The sequence below is a fragment of the Callithrix jacchus genome, chromosome 6 (genome assembly GCF_049354715.1).
Source record: "Callithrix jacchus isolate 240 chromosome 6, calJac240_pri, whole genome shotgun sequence".
Lineage (NCBI taxonomy): Eukaryota > Metazoa > Chordata > Mammalia > Primates > Cebidae > Callithrix > Callithrix jacchus.
Genome location: NC_133507.1, coordinates 49,468,587 through 49,485,985, shown reverse-complemented (window position 1 = coordinate 49,485,985; position 17,399 = coordinate 49,468,587). Strand labels below are relative to the sequence as shown.

The 17,399-nt window shown below is 37.5% G+C and overlaps 1 protein-coding gene across 45 annotated transcripts in view; it reads right to left on the bottom strand.

The window, feature by feature from the left end:
* OSBPL6 (oxysterol binding protein like 6) overlaps nucleotides 1-17,399 on the bottom strand; it is a 209,786-nt gene that overhangs the window by 104,236 nt on the left and 88,151 nt on the right. For 24 of the 45 annotated variants that reach the window (XM_078327235.1, XM_078327223.1, XM_078327228.1 and 21 more), the window contains exon 1: nucleotides 10,580-10,891. The gene's annotated coding sequence lies outside the window, so the exon portion shown is untranslated. Of the gene's footprint in view, nucleotides 1-10,579; nucleotides 10,892-17,399 lie in introns of those variants that run through there. The other 21 variants (XM_078327216.1, XM_078327219.1, XM_078327230.1 and 18 more) reach the window with 2 other exon arrangements.

The window sequence follows — 17,399 nt, the reverse complement described above, 5'->3', positions numbered from 1 at the left end:
GTTATGTTTATTTGTAATTATAACAGGCTGCAAATTTGGCCTGTGGGCTATAGTGCTGAACCTTGGATTAACCCCTAGACTATGAAACATCAGGATGCATTCTTAGAACCAGATGTTGGCAAGTACTTTCAAAGACTGTAGATTACTAAATAGCTTCCCATGGCAGGCAGGTCTGTTAATCTGCACCATTTATGAATAGTAAACCATTTCCGAAGGACATTCTGAATTTAATTGCTTCTTGTCAACTCCAAATTTTCCTATCTCCCCTAACATGCAAAAGAAGACACTTTATGCTTGCAAATATACAAATTGAAAAATGCTAATAAGATAAAAGTCAGAGGAACTTGTTTTCATCAAAGTAAAGTTTTATTTATAATGTTAATTTTATTAAAAACCCCATGAGGAAAAGAATTGCTAAGTTCCACCTTAAGAACAAACCCCTCAGTAGTCCCAGAATATTTTAGGAAAATGCATAAACTAAAAGAAAAAAGACCCTGAAAATTGGTAACAGAGTAGATTTTAAGTGTTCTCACCATGAAAGAAAAAAAAAACCTGCTGGGTACAGTGGCTCATGCCTGTAATCCCAGCACTTTGGGAGGCTAAGGCAGGCAGATCTCCTGAGATCAGGAGTTCAAGACCAGCCTGGCCAACATGGTGAAACCCTGTCTCTACAAAAATGCATGATAGCAGGTGCCTGTAATCCCAGCTCCTCAGGAAGCTGAGGCAAAAGAATCACTTGAACCCAGGAGGCAGAGGTTGCAGTGAGCCAAGATCACACCATTGCACTCCAGCCTGGGTGACAGAGTGACTCCGTCTCAAAAATAAACAAACAAAAACACAACCAAAAGCCAAGGGTAAGGTAGTACACATGTTAATTACCCCAATTCAGCCATGCCCTCATGTCTATATGTTTGAAAACATGTTGTCCATGATAAAAATATATAATTCTAACTTGTTAGAGAAAAATCTAGAGATGTTAAAAAAAAATAGTTGTGGTGGCCAAAACTAATTGATTTGACTAGAGAAACAAAATTTTATGACACAGATGGTCCCTGATTTACAATGGTTTGACTTAGAATTTTCCAGCTTTATAATAGGTTGATCCTATCATAAATTGAGGAATAGCTATACGAAAATCTCTTCTCCTAAAGCTAATGTTATTCCTTAATTATCATCCTACATTCCAGAAGATATCAGTTTTAAACATTAAAAGCAACAGCCTATTCTTAGCATTAAAATTTAGCTCATGAAAATCTTAAAACATGCGAGTAGCTTAATTCTACCTTTCAAAAAAATGTTTTCCAATCAATATTGGATACTTTTAAGAAATCTGTTATCATGTATTATTCGGTAATGATGATGATTGTCTCCCTCTCTTTCTGACTTTGAAACCAAATCTGGAGAAGTATTTCTATTCAAAACATGTTTTAGATTCTAAAAACATCTAGCTATTTAGGTTTTACCTCTTTTTCCAATTAGGTTCAAAATTGGTATAACCCATGATTATATGGAACAATGCAGTTCGTTTATTCTAAGTATAAGACACCTAGTAGGAAAGTAGAATAAAATAATTGAAAGAGAAACTGAATCAGAAAATCCAGGATGTGCAGTCAATGTGGTGACTGCTGATAATTCTTTGTTTTTCTGAATACTTCATTATTATTTGATATTTGAATAAAGTACTCAAAAGGATTTTTTTAAAGACAAAGAACTCACTGTCAAGTCTAAGATACTAAAGACTCATTTTTTTCTAAAAGTTTTATAATTTTACTTTTTATATTTAAATCTGTGATCTTTTTGAGTTAATTTTATACAAAGTGTAGAGTTTAGAGGTTCACTGTTTTGTATACAGATGTCCAATTGCTTGTGCACTATTTGTTGAAAAGGCTATCCTTCTTTTTATTTTTTGAGATGGAGTTTCGCTCTTGTTGCCCAGGCTGGAGTGCAATGGTGCAATCTCAGCTCACTGCAACCTCTGCCTCAGCCTCCCAAGTAGCTGGGATTACAGGCACCCACCACCACGCCCAGCTACTTTTTTGTATTTTTAGTAGAGGCAGGGTTTCTCCATGTTGGTCAGGCTGGTCTCGAACTCCCAACCTCAGGTGATCCATCCACCTTGCCCTCCCAAAGTGCTGGGATTACAGGCATGAGCCACTTGTGCCCGGCCAAACTACCCTTCTTCAATTAAATTGCTCTTGCGCCTTTGTCAAAAATTAGTTGGCAAAGACTGGGAAGGGTAGCGGGGTGGGGGAAAGTGAGGATAATTAATGTGTACAAAAAAAAACAGTTAGAATGATGAATAGGGCCTAGTATTTAATTGCATAACAAGATGACTATAGTCAATAACAATTTAATTGCACATTTAAAAATAACTAAGAGTATAATTGGATTGTTTGTAACACAAAGGATATATGATTAAGGGGATAAATATTCCATCTTCCATGATGTGATTATTACACACTGCATGCCTGTATCAAAACATCTCATGTATAATGTAAGCATATATACCTATTATGTAAAATTAAACGTAAAAGATTTTTTTAAAAATTAGTTAGGCACAAAGAAAAGGAAAAAGGTAAACTCTAACTTTACTTGTAGTTGTATTAGACTGCTGAAATTAAAATGAAGCATTTTAGCTTATTCTGTTTTATTTTTCCCTGCCCTCCTGCCTAAAATGAAGTATTTTTGAAAGGCAGAATTTGTCTAGCTCAAAATGAGCAACAGGACAAAAGTCCAGATATGGAAGAGAATTCAGGTAACAGGTTCTCCCACTCACCACTCTCCCTGAAGCCCCTTTCTGTGTAAGTGTGGCTTCTTCATTTCTGTAAATCTAAGCAACACTGTACTTGATTCAGTACACATTTTGGCATTTCTTCACCGGTATCTTTCTTTTAAATGTTTTATTTTGGAATAATTTTAGATTTGCAGGAAAGATACAAAAATACTATGGGGAGTTCCCATATACCCTTTACCCAAGACTTCCTCCAGTTTTTACCAGTTTTTCAGAAGCTGACAAAACAAGACATTTTCATCTGAAACTTTAACTACTTACAGTGCCAGTTGAAAAAAAATAGACATTTGGAAACAAATTTAAATGCCAAAACTGTAGTTATTGTTTAAATAAACTCTACAGTATCTTCAAATTTAGTATTCTACACATGAAAAAGTCAGCAAATCACCCTGCAGTTCTCAGATCAAGTGTTACCTTGGAAGAGGCACACACCTTGTCACTTTCTAGGACAATGCTCTTTTCATTCCCTTTACTCAATATTTATATTATCTCACTCAATAGTTATATTATCTCACTCAATATTTATATTATCTGTGTACTGGCTTATTGTTTATCTCCAGACATCTCACCTGTCTTGTTTCCTGCTCTCATTGTTATAACCCTAAGGCCTGTAACAGTTCCTGGAGGATACCAAGTGGATACTCAATAGACTTTGCTGGATGAATGAATGAATGAATGAATGGATGGATGGATGGATGAATGAATGGCTCTCTGAATGACCAAACACTTGAGATAGAGCAGGGATGATAAAAGACACATCCATTTAGATGACTCTTAGTTCTAAAATGTTAACCCTTTAACTAACTAGCACCAGCCATACACAGTTGCAGTTTGGGGAAGGCTGTGTGTTTTCCCTTCATTGTTGTAGTTATTTCTTACAGGAGCAAAGTTTAGAATTGTTGCTTGAAAAGACAAACCTTTCAAAGGAGATTTGTGTGGTTGGTTCACTGCAAAAGCAATTTCTGGCATTATTCATTTGCTATGCAAAGCGATTAAAGTAAAATTTTAAATGACCATCAAAGTTACACTTGTTAAAACATTGATCATTCTTCTGTACGTAAAAACATATTGGAAAAATAATTCACAAATCTTGGATTTCAATTTTATAGTCATTGGGGAATAATATATTTTGAGAAGACAGGTTAAAAGTTTACTGGAAGGTCTTGTACCAATCATTGAGTTTTGGGGGAAAAAAGTTTACTGTATGGTAGAGGGTAGAAGGTGGGAGGAAGAGGGAGAGGATCAGGAAAATAACTAAGGGGTGCTAGGCTTAATCTGGGTGATGAAATAATCTGTAAAACAACCTCCCATACATAAGTTTATCTATATAAAAAAACCTGTACATGTACACCTGAACTTAAAATAAAAGCCAAAAATGAAAGTTTAAAAGACAAAAGAGGGAATGGTCTAGATCTCCATCTTCCCTTCCATTGCCTACCTCTGAGATTCAGCTTCAAGGAATTAGCTGGTGGTAGGAAAAAGACAGCAAGAATAGATGAATAGATGGCAGGCAGGAAGAAAAACAGAGAAGGAGAGAAGGAAAGAAGAGAGGGAGGGAGAGAGGGAGGAAAGAAGAAAGGAAGGAAGGAAAAAGAAAAGGAAAGAAGGAAGGGAGGGAAGGAGGGATTATCTGTTTCTATATTTTCCATTAACACTAATATTCTCCCAGTGTCAAATATAACAAAATGTTTCCAGAAAACAAAGCATTGGATCACTTGACAAAGAAAAGAAAACCATTCCAAAATAAGCCTAATAAATATCCATTTATCAAATAAAAGGAAGCAACTAAAAAAAAGAAGCAGCAAATAAAATGAAAACACTGGAACACCTTCAGTCTCTCTGCTTTATTTAGAGTGTTTATCTTTCCTGCACAATGATGAAGAGTGGACACTAATAAAGGCATTCAATACAGCACACACTGACCTACCACCCAAAGAGTACAATAATCCCATTGTCACTCCTGGAACACCTGTGTATGATGCAGTGAGTTGCAAATAACTTGGATTATCTGGTGAACTAAAGATTTTATAGACTAAATATCACTGCCAAGAAACACATCAACATTAATACTAAAAATGAAGTTGGGGAAAAAAATTCATATTCTGTCTTCATACAGAAATTTTGAATGACCAAAAATAATAGTGAAATTAAAAGGTAAACAACAACAACAATAACAAAAATACTCGTAGTTAACTCTTTACTTTGTAAGGTTTTCTCTATATAGAAATATAACAATAATTAGTGGTTGCCATGAAGAAATTATTAATTTGAAACTATTTTATGTGCTCAAAGGATAAAGTAAATATATTTAAGTGCTGTTTTGAACCAACCGTTTCAATGTAAAAGAAAAAAAATACAAATATAAAATTTAAAAAATTAAGACTCCATAAAGTTAACTCAGGAAAGTCAGCATGAACTCAGCATTTTTTTTTCTGTATGGAGATCTGTATTTCCAATTTGTTTCTTGAAAATGCATGGAAACACTGACAACTCATGGGAATGAGCACCCCTAGTGCCCAGATTACAGTTTCTAAATTGTTTCCTATGAAAAAGAACCAGGCTGCTTGGAATGGCTGATTCGTAGACTGGGGTATGAAATGCACAAGAAGAGTTTGGGGCAACCTGTTATATCAAAAAGTTCAGTCAAAGAAATTAATAGCACAGGGATGCTTTGCAGATGTTCTGTATCTTGGTCTGGGTGCTGATTATATAGGTGTGTCCAGTATGTACAATTTCACTGTGATTCACATATGATAGTTTCTCCTTTCTACACATATTCACAGGAGCCAGGCTGAAAGGGCTCCCAATGAATAAAGAAGATTTTGTTTGAGCATCAAAACGAAACACAAAACAAAACAAAACAAAAAACACTACAATTAAGTGTGTAAAACATAAAAAATATTTTTCAAATCCATGAATTTACAATAATTCTTTTAAAAAAGTAAAGTTTCTCACTAAAAAGTATAAATATAATTATAAATATATTATCACCTTTTGAAGAAACTATAGCACCAACTCTGATATTGTCAATTACTAGGGAAATATTAAGCACTTACCATGCCCTTCCTGTATGAACTGTATTTCAGGGCCACCAAATACTAGTTGATGATGGAAGTTCTTTGTAAAGAATGATATCTAACAAATGTAGAAGGAATGATAGGATGGAGGAGGGTGGTCACCATTTTTATAACCCCTAATGAAATAATGTATTCAGGCAATTATTATTGGCTAACAAAACTGTGAAGTTAAAAAAAAAAAAAACACATGGGGGAACATAAGAACAGGTCCTGATCACAATAGGGTGATCAGGATGTTCATCCCTGAAACATGGTCCAACGATAGCATCACTAAAAGTGGGGTAACCAAACCATATGTGCCTCCTGAGGTGGTACTCCATAAAATATACAGCAAAAGGAAGCAGAATTCTTGCCAAAATAGTTAAATCTGAATCCAATCAAACCTCTTGAGCTAATTTCCAAGTTCTAGTAAATTTGAGTAATAGAGAAAAAAGTTAAGTAACAACAATCAGCCAAACCCAGTATGTAGAATATTCTATTGCCAAAGTAGCTTTATTTCAAAAAGTGAATGCTTTGAGAAAAGAAATGGAATATTCTAGATAAGAGTTTTATGAGACTCAATAGCCAAAAGAAATGTATGCTCTTCTTCAGATCTGGTTCAAATAAAACAACTATAAACAGAGAATTTTGAGATAATCAGGGAAATCTGAATATCCAATGAGTAGTAGATGATACCAAAGAAGTAGTGTTCATATTGCTAGGTGTGACGTGGTAATATGGTTCTGTAGGAAAAGGTGCATATTAAGATATGCCTACTGGAGAATGCAGGGGTGGGTATGATGTGATGTCTACTTCTAATAATTTCTGAATAAATGGAGAAGGAGATAGATGAATCTGAGTGTGTGCATATGGTTGTTCATTATGCTATTCTTATACAAAAGTATAAGTTTGAGGTTTTTCTAAATGAAAGGTATTTTTAAATTTAGAAAGCAAAAATCAGCTGGTCATGGTGACTCACACCTGCAATCCCTTTGGGAGGCTGAGGTGGGCGGATCACAAGGTCAGGAGTTTGAGACCAGTCTGGCCAATATGATGAAACCCCTATCTCTGCTAAAAATACACAAATTAGCCAGGCATTGTGGTGGGCACCTGTAATCCCAGCTAATCAGGAGGCTGAAGCAGGACGATCACAGGAACTTTGGAGGTGGAGGTTGCAGTGAGCCAAGATTGAGCGATTACAATTCAGCCTGGGCAACAAGAGTGAAACGCTGTCTCAAAAAATTAAAAAATAAACAGAACAAAACAATGTCCCTTTTTCCTACTATTTATATATTAAAACCTTGATACCAACAGTATACTCCTTTTTTTCGTCCCACTTAGTTGCTTATACAGTTATACTTTTACTGGATATGTATTCAAGGTACAATTTATTTCTCAGAACTGGTCTAAACCTTTCAGGTGTTTGGGCGACTCATTTTTCTAAAATCCCACCAACCAGATTGAGAAGGACAATGTGCAGGCAAGAGCCGGCCTGGAGCACAGCCCTTCTCTCCGGACCAAGAATCTGCTCCTCCTTTGTTCCCATTCTTTTCAACAGGCAAGAAAGAAGTTTTGGGGTTTCACTCCTTTTCCTTGGAGAGAGGAGGTGGCTACTGGCCTGCCACCTCCCTTGGGTCCTTCAGCTCTTCAGATTAAGTGATCCTTGAGCAGAAGAAACCCCCTGCAACTCGAGGGAAAGCCCAGGACAGGAAAAAGAGGGCAGGTGAAAGGGCATCTGCACTGCTAAGTCATGCTGGTATTCTCTCCGTTCCACTCCTCCAGGAGGACGTCTCATGACCCACAAATGATAAAAAGGAGGCAATGGCAGCTTCCTCATCATGTCAGGGTTGAATACTCTTTCTCCTCTTCCAGTTTTTGCCAAACCATGTTATATTTGCTCACTGGTTAGTTTTACTTTTTTTTTTTTTTTTTTTAAAAAACACATTTCAACCCATTTTATATGTCCATAATGGCTCTTAAGCCCTCCCTACATTTTTTCCCTATTTTTTCAGTCTTGGTTGTCACTTCCTCAGGGAGTTAAGGGAAATGGAATGTGAAGCTGATTCATAGGAACTCCAAGAAAAAGAGATAAGGGGGTTTTCTGAAAGCATTTCTGAGTTTATGTGCACATACGCTCTCTAATTCCTGTGACCAAAGAGCAATAAAAACAAACAAATTTCTTTCTTTTTTGCAGGGGCTTGGGGGGAGATGGGCTCTGTGAACCTAGCAAACAAAATTTATGTAGAAAATGAGATATTAATCACCTGAATTTCCCCTTCAAAAAATAGTTTAGTTTCCTTCTCCTAGAGTCAAGTCACAACTCAACAAATGTGTGGAAACAAATTTCCAGGTACTTTATTTCCATGAACTTAAACTTAACAGCAAAGGGACTCATGCATATTTCACCCCTGCATGTGGTCAAGTATTAGGCAATGCTAATCTAAGAAAATTCATGAGATGAAGCAAAGTAATGCAGGCAGAAAGACACTAAGACACCCAACATAAATATCCCATCCATTGGCCTTCTTTCCTATTTGCCTCAACATTTAAAAACAGATATCAATCAAGAAGAGATTTACAACGTGTCTGATGTATCTAGGGAGGTAAGAATGGATACCCTCTGGCCTAAGTAACAGGAACTACCAGTTGGACTCAAGATACATTGTGGGAAAATACCCGTAAATCTTATGTTTTAGTAAAAAATAATTTGTTTAAAAAGAATAAGAAGAACCATTGTTTTGGGAGTATGTCAGTTCCCCCACATTTGAGTTTAGCTATGAAATGCTATGCCCATAAGGACCTTTGATTTGAAATGCTTCCATGGGTAAAGTATTTTATTACCATATAAACATTTGGTTCAGTATCAAATTGACAGAAACATTACTGAATGAATTTCACTTAGCAACAATATACAGCAATCCAAGATGGGAAAAGACAAGTTTGTGATTAATTATGACTCACTGTGACGGAGGTATGCCTAATTCTGATGGCAAGATTTCTCCCTGCTAAAATTTCTGCACACATTACTGCTCACTGAGCCACCTTGGTGTCCAGAATGAGTGAGGGGATAGAAAATGGACTCTAAATCCCTACAGGGGTCATTCAAAAAGAAGCCTACTCGGTGAATCAGTTTACCTCCCTGGAACCAAAACAATCAGATCAGACAACTGAACTCTTAGGTCATGGAAATATCACACTCTGAGATGACACCCTCAACATCTGGAAAACATGATTCAGAGCACATCACTATGAAAATGAGATCTCCTAACTAAGCCCATAGCCTGAAACATCGTATCTTGGAAAAGTCTTCTTACTTCATAGGTAAGCCTGGCTGGCAAGTGTCAACTTCTCAAAGCTCATATAGTTCATATAAAATAATAAATGCTAAAATAATGGCAGAGGATAAATACTAAATTATTATATTACTTTTATGTAACATAGTACATAAAAGTGACTTCATATGCAGAGAGCAGAAGAAATTGATGCTTAGAGCAGGACTCTCGAACTCAAAAGCCTATATGTTGCAGGCAGGTGCCGTAATCTGAAAGACTAGTTCAGTTAAATATTTAGGGAATGCAGAATACTAGCAAAGTACAGTCATTGATAGTAACAAGACCAGATTTTTAATCTTCCAAGAGAATCCAGATATTTATCTGATTTTTATGTGAAGTTTCCAGATTTTCAAGTGTTTCAAATTAATTTTTTTATAAAAAGAAAATTTTTACAGGTCAAAAAAGTTTAGTAAAAACTTTGGCCTGTGGGCTACTTTGCAAGCTCTAACCTAAAACACACTTTTAAACAATACAATAATAAAGAGAAAGCTTCTCATATAACAATGATTACGCTAAACTACTGAGCCTTGGTTCCTGCTCTACCAAGAGGTACCAGTCTATGCTAGGAAAGGGTGGGAATGGTATCAGGGTACAAAAGCAGCTTTCCCCAAATTATATATGTCTGAATTATCATTACCACTACCACCAACACCCCTGGGCCCATGGAAAATAAGGTTTGACTAAGGATGTGCAGCTTGCAAAAAGCTCCCGAAGATGATTAATGCCACAAACTTCCACCCTGGCGATGGCTGACTTTGAAGTAGAAAGTTCTGGATAACTCTGAGGGGTGCAGCTAAGTTGTGAAGACCACAAACTCACTAGGCCTAAGATATCAAATAGTATATATCAAGTGGCTCTAAAATAATAACTGCAAATATCAAAGATGATAAGGAGACCACAGAAAGTATTACTAGTACCACAGTAGCCATTTCAGCCTTATAGGCAAAGAGAAAAGCTGACTGTTCACTGTCTACTATGGATTATAAAAACCGGATGCATTTTAAGAATGTGTACATGTAGTCACATGTGGATTTGTGGATATGTATATAAAAAAAGCAAGAATAACATTTTGGCTATTTTAAGGTTTAGGTCTGCATGTTCATTGCCCAGAAGGGAAAAGAAAAGCAGTATCACATTACCACATGATGCCAGACTACATAAAGGAAACAGAAAATGGTTACCAAATATTTTCACATTTTTCTACTTCCTTTCCTTAAAAAAATTCAGAACTTTTTATTATGAGGATTATGACATATTATTTTAAAATCTGACATACAAATAAGAGAAATAAAGAAACATCTTCCTGTGACTTTGTGATGTCTCACTAATCTGTTGCTATTATTAAGCACTGCCTAATCTAACGCTGCTTTTAGTTTTACGCTTGTGTTCTTCCAACTCACCTTGCACCTTGGAGTCAGTCTTCCAGTCAGCTTTATGGTCAAAGCTGTTTCACAGTGGTTTATCCTCAGATGCCTGCAGCTTTTCTCCTTGGGACACGATATGTCTTTGACCTTGCTGGGGCTATCTTGGTAAATTACAGGAGCAGCTCCTTAATATCCTTCTGTTGCTGTTTTCCCAGCAAGTGGCAGAATCTGAAAAAGAGAGATTACAGGCATATAGTGCATCTTTACAGAACTTTAGTGAGCCTCTCAGGGGGACTGCCTATGGCCAATCAGAAAATTCCTTCCCATTTATCTTTTAAGAAGAAGTTCACATGGTTATGTGCCTCAGCTTTTTATCTCCTTTGTTCACTTTTATGTAACTTCAAAGACGTAACCACTGACCTTCTCAGTAATCAGTAACATTCATAATTTACGTCTTACCCAGAGCTTGCAGTATGAAAACTCTCAAGTGATACAGCAAATATTTCCTAAAAGGGGACAAAATATATTTTCCAGAACCACCTTCAGCCCTCCAATTAAATATCTGGCACCCAAGCATATTTAATAATGCAATGGTGCGATCTCGGCTCACTGTAACCTATGCCTCCCAGGTTCAAGTGATTCTCCTGCCTCAGCCTCCCAAGTAGCTGGGATTACAGGCACGTGCCATCATGGCCAGCTAGTTTTTGTATTTTTAGTAGAGATGGGGTTTCACCATGTTGGCCAAGCTGATCTCAAACTCCTGACCTTGGGTGATCCACCCACCTTGGCCTCCCAAAGTGCTGGGATTACAGGTGTGAGCCACTATGGGTTTTTAAAAACAGTAAGTATGAAGTGATTTCATCATACATGCACAGAGAGGTACAATCCCTAATGCCCTGATAAAGACCCATTAACAGTCTCTAATTTGCTGTTGAAGAGGAGAATTGTAGCCAAATTCCTAGGACAATCCTCTAGCAAGAAGAATGGACTCTATACATATTATCAAAGAATATAGTTTTCAACTTGACATAATTTCTCAAAAATCAAAGAAAGAGTATGCTATGGTTTGGATATAGTTTGTTTGGTCCCACCAAGTCTTGCGTTGAAATGTGATCCCCAATGGTGGAGGTGAGGCTTGGTGGGAGGTGTATGGGTCACAGGAGCAGATCCCACACGGATAGCTCAGTGCCACTCTGGGGGAATGAGTTCTCACTCCTATATCCCACAAGAACTGGTTGTTGAAAAAGAACCTGGAACCTCCCCTTCTCTCTCTCTCTCCCTCTTGCTTCCTCTGTCACCGTGTGATCTCTGCATAACAGCTCCCCTTCACCTTCTGCCATGAGTGGAAGCAGCCTGAGGCACTCACCAGAAGCAGATGCTTGCACCATGCTTCTCGTAAAGCCTATAGAACCATAAGCCAAATAAACCTCTTTTCTTTATAAATTACTCACCCTCAGGTATTCCTTTATGACAACACAAATGGACTACAACACAGTATTTTTACAAGATAATAAACAAATTCACCGTAAGATAAAAGAAAAATCTGACAAGCAATCCAAAGTAGAAGTTACTCTCTGATCCTGAAACATGACAGATGTTTTTTCCTTCCAGCCATAAACCTCTCTAGCAAGCTCGTTTATTTACAAGATAGCTTTAAAAATCACTCCCCAGGTTTGATTTCTTTTTCAAGCCTATTCTTTCACTCTGTTTTAGTTTTTCTTTTTTTTCTTATTAAGAAGGGGGAAAATGGACACACAAGCACATGCACACATACACATATTATAAGACTATGACTCAATGAAACTACAAAAGATTTATGTTCAGCCAGCATCTGGTGCCATGATTGCTCCCTTAAGTACCATCGTTCAGCAAAAGTTTTTGTTCTAACTCCCCTTCCACTTCTTTAAAGAAAAAGAAATTCTACTGTGTTGTAAGACAATTCTGTGTACCTTGTAAGTCCTGAAGAAAATTTAATTGTTGATTATGATGATGACATTGAATACTAAGGTTAAGGTCCATCAGGATTCTTTTTGTATGCTCAGCATTGCATCTTTTTATTTTCTTTGAACACTATCAATCTATGCTCTTTAATCTCATTTAATTATAGGCAGATAGAACATGAATAGTCAGCCAGAGAAACTCCCCTAGCAGGCAGGGCACAGTGGCTCACACTTGTAATCCCAGCACTTTGGGAGGCCAAGGTGGGCAGATCACTTGAGGTCAGAAGTTGGAGACCAGCCTAGCCAACATAGTGAAACCCTGTCTCTACTAAAAATGCAAAAATTAGCTGGGCATGGTGGTGAGCACCTGTAATCTCAGTTACTTGGGAGACTGAGGCAGGAGAATCATTTGAACCTAGGAGGCGGAAGTTGCAGTTAGCTGAGATCATGCCATTGCAGTCCAGCCTAGACAACAAGAGTGAAACCCTGTCTTAAAAAAAAAAAAAACACAGAAACTCCCTTAGCTACCTTCTCCTTGCTCCTTCCTATGATGAACTCTGCCAAGCTTTGAAAACGGAGGAGACGCTAATAAACTAAGAGAAAAAAGAAAAGGCATGCTAAAGAGTCCTCTGTGCTACCCTGCAGCTCATTTTCCTCACTCACCCCCATTCCTCTGTTCTAGTCTGATTCTCCATAAGTTGTTACCATTCTAAAATGGCAAGTGGGAAGGTAAAGCAGAATAGAAGACCATGTGGGTAAGATTAAGACTTCCTTTTCTTCCCCTGTTTCCTCCGCTAAGCAGAAGGGAGGGATAAGACAGGTTGAATCTCACTAACCGTACCTAAGGAATTCCTCCATCCTCTCCCATCACATCACATATGCTGTGTGTGTTTGTCCTTGGCTACTGCCTAGGTAAATCAAACCTTAGCCCAAGGAGCATCCATTTACTTCTTTCACCATAGTCTTTGCCAATATATTCTTCAAAATCCAGCTCAAAACTAAAACTCCCAACTCCTTCACCAATCTTCCCAGTTAGAAAGAAGAAGCTGCTGAGTACTTTTGATCAGTTCTATTTGTGTGAGGCTGTCCTGGCCTTACAGTTTCATGCAGACTGTGTCTCTCCTACCATACTGTGTGTACTCTGGGAAGCAGGGACTGAACCTTAATTTCATGTGCACAATTTTTTTCCTTTTTAAGTTCTGGGTTACATGTGCAGGATGTGCATGTTTGTTACATAGTAAACGCATAGCATGGTGGTTTGCTGCACCTATCAACCAGTCACCTAGGCATTAAGCCCCACATGCATTCACTATTTTTCCTGATGCTCTCCCATCCACCAACCCCCAACAACAGACCCCAGTGTGTGTTGTTCCCCTCCCTGTGTCCATGTGCTCTCATTGTGAAGCTCCCATTTATAAGTGAGAACATGCAGTGTTTGGTTTTCTGTTCTGTGTTAGTTTGCTGAGGATAATGGCTTCCAGCTTCATCCATGTGTCAAATACAGGCACACGGACCAATGGGACAGCATAGAGAACTCCAAAATAAGACTGCACATTAACAACCATGGGATCTTTGACAAACCTGACAAAAACAAGCAATGGGGAAAGGATTTTCTATTTAATAAGTGATGCTGGGTGAACTGGCTAGCTGTATGCAGAAAACTGCAACTGGACCCCTTCCTTAGACCTTATACAAAAATTAACTCAAGGCAGATTAAAGACTTAAACCTAAAACTATAAAAACTCTAGAAGAAAATGTAGGCAATATCATTCAGGATATAGGCACAGGGAAAGGTTTCACGACAAAAACATCATAAGTGGCTGAGTACTTGACTCATGTACTGTAATCCCAGCACTTTGGTGGTGGCAGGGGACGAGGCAGGTGGATCACCTGAAGTAAGGAGTTAGAGATCAGACTGGCCAACATGGCAAAACCCAGTCTCTAATAAAAAATACAAAAATTAGTGGGGTTCGGTGGCACATGCCCATAATTCCAGCTACCAGGGAGGGTGAGGCAGAATTGCTTGAACCCAGGAGGTGGAATTTGTAGTGAGCCTAGATCGTGCATTGCACTCCAGTCTGGGCAAGAGTGAGACTCCATTGCAAAATAAATAAATAAATAGAAGTCAAAAGCAATTGCAACAAAAGCAAAAATTGACAAATGAGATCTAATTAAACTAAAGAGTTTCTGCACAGAAAAAGAAACTATCATCAGAGCAAACAGACAACCTACAAATGGGAGAAAATTTTTACAATCTATCCATCTCTGGCAAAGATCTAATAACCAGAGTCTATAAGGAACTTAAACAAACTTACAAGAAAAAAACAGCCCTATTAAAAATTGGGCAAAGGACATGAACAGACACTTCTCAAAAAAAGACATTTATGCAGCTCTGCACACAATTTTTAACTGTCACATTTACTGTGTGTTAGAGTTTAAAATGGAAATGTACAAGGTTTTGACCTACATGTATTTTGTAAGAAACCAATCTATTATTGTCCATTTTGCTATTAAGTGTACAAAAGTGTATGTTCTCACACATTGCCTATGAAATGTAAAAAAAAAAAACAACAGAGGTTTTGGCTTGTTCTGCAACTATAATTAATGTTCCTGTGAATATTCTGTACAACCTTCAAAAAGACAACCAAGATGAAGTGTAGTACCCAGTATAACCTCCAGGGAAACTTAGTACTCTGAGTTAAAAATTACCACCACATTATCAACACATGGTCCAGTTATAACCATCATCTCTCTGATAGTACTCAAGCCCAAAAAATGAGAAACATTTGTCTTCATTCAGCTTCAAAAGCTTGATTAGGACATATAGGTTTATATAGCCACATTCACATTCCAAATTTCCAGGTGACATATATTAAGTTAATAACAAAGCCAGAGTTAACTAAGTGGCAATTCAACCTCATTTCAATTAAGAAATTACACTGGGTTGGCCGGGCATGGTGGTTCATACCTGCAATCCCAGCACTCAGGGACGCCAAGGCGAGTGGATCATGAGGCCAAGAGATCAAGACCATCCTGGCCAACATGATGAAACCCCATTGCTACTAAAAATACAAAAAAAAAAGTTAGCTAGGCGTGGTGGCGCATGCTTGTAGTCCCAACTACTCAGGAAGTTGAAGCAGGAGAATTGTTTGAACCCAGGAGGCAGAGGTTGCAGTAAGCCGAGATTGCACCCACTGCACTCCAGCCTGGCAAGAGAGCGAGACTCCATCTTAAAGAAAGAAAGAAAGAAAGAAAGAAAGAAAGAAAGAAAGAAAGAAAGAAAGAAAGAAAGAAATTATACTGGATATTGTTTTACCTTGCACATAAACTGTGTGCAGGGTAGAAGTCCAAAGGTGATAAGCGTATAAATTTCAAGTCTGATTACTGCTTGTGACAAAATACATTGACGATTAATTCTTAAAGCCATAGTTCACAAATACCCTAGTTAAGAAATACACTCAGAAGAAGGCAGCAAAACACACTGCCATGTGTGTACCTATGCAAATGTCTTGCATGTTCTGCACATGTACCCCAAAACCTAAAATGCAATTAAAAAAACTGAAAAAAAAAAAGAAATTTTTTTTCTTACTCAGAAAAAGGAAGATTCTGTTTCTTTTTAAAAGTATAACCAAAATTAATATGTGTGTGGGGGTGTGTGTGTGTGCATGTGCAGGTGTGTGTGTGTGTGCATGCGCAGGCGTGTGTTTTCTTTTCATACAGCATATCTGGTTTTAACAGAAACACATTCACAATAGGAATCATGTTCTATTTAAACATACCCTCTGTAGATCAAAAAGGATCCTAACAATGAACAAATAAAAGTTGTAAAGGTTAAAAAGGTTGATTTAAATAAAGTTTCCCACACTAACCAGTACTAACCAGTGGGTGTCTGTGGAAAATCTCATTCAGGAGAATTTAGTGATTTGGCAATGGTTCCTTCTGAATGGCTCATTCAGGAAGCAAATGATCCATTATCTTTGCAACAGAATTTTTGCTTTAAGCTATGTGACTAATCCTCCCACAACCTGGATTTTGCCCACGTGTTCTTGTCTAGTACATTCCCTGCACATTCCTCTCCTCATCCAAGTCCATCGGAGACCACGATGTATTCTACCAATGATTAGATGGTCCTATGTAGCTACTAAGTAAATGCATATAACGCAAAACGGAGACAAGATAAAGCAAGCCCTAGCGCTCTGTACAATAAAGACTCTTTAAAATAGTAAAGACAACCAGAAGAGTTATCTGTGTAATCTAGATAGCAAAGTCTATTTCATACCAAAAATAAAACACGAGACAGTTTTGATCATTTTCTCACTTAAGTGGGCCATGGTTTTATTTCAATGCTCACACAATTTCTACAAAGAGGCATTGGTCTTAATTTAGTGTTCAACATCCTAAATTGCTTTTCTAGAAAACTGTAGCCCAATATACAGTACAACACGCTTTTTACTGTCTTGCCCACTTTGTTGCCACCACTAACTGCATTCGTTAGTGAAAAGATAATTGTTTTGCTTTTTTCCACGGGCAGCAATGTTTAGTCAAAAAATTGATTTTTCTTTTCGTACCTATGAAAGTTTCAAGTTTACTGAGGGTGTCTAAGTCTCTGGAGAATATAGTTTAAGTGCCACAACTCAATGGGTTTTATGGAAACAGGTTGTGCTGGGGTAACTTCCTGAAGATGCAGAAACTTCAGTCATTCTTACCTAGTAACTACTGTGGCTGTCTTGTTAATGAATAAAGAGCAAAAGACATTTAACTTTAGAAAGGTATCTTATCTCTTCGAATCCGAGCACCAGAAAGAAAAAAAAAGAAGGGTATCTTATCTCATTAATGCTGCTACATATCAAAGAAGTTAAAATTCACAAGCTGAAATAACATCAGAGTTTTCATATCCACCACTAAGTATCGATTGA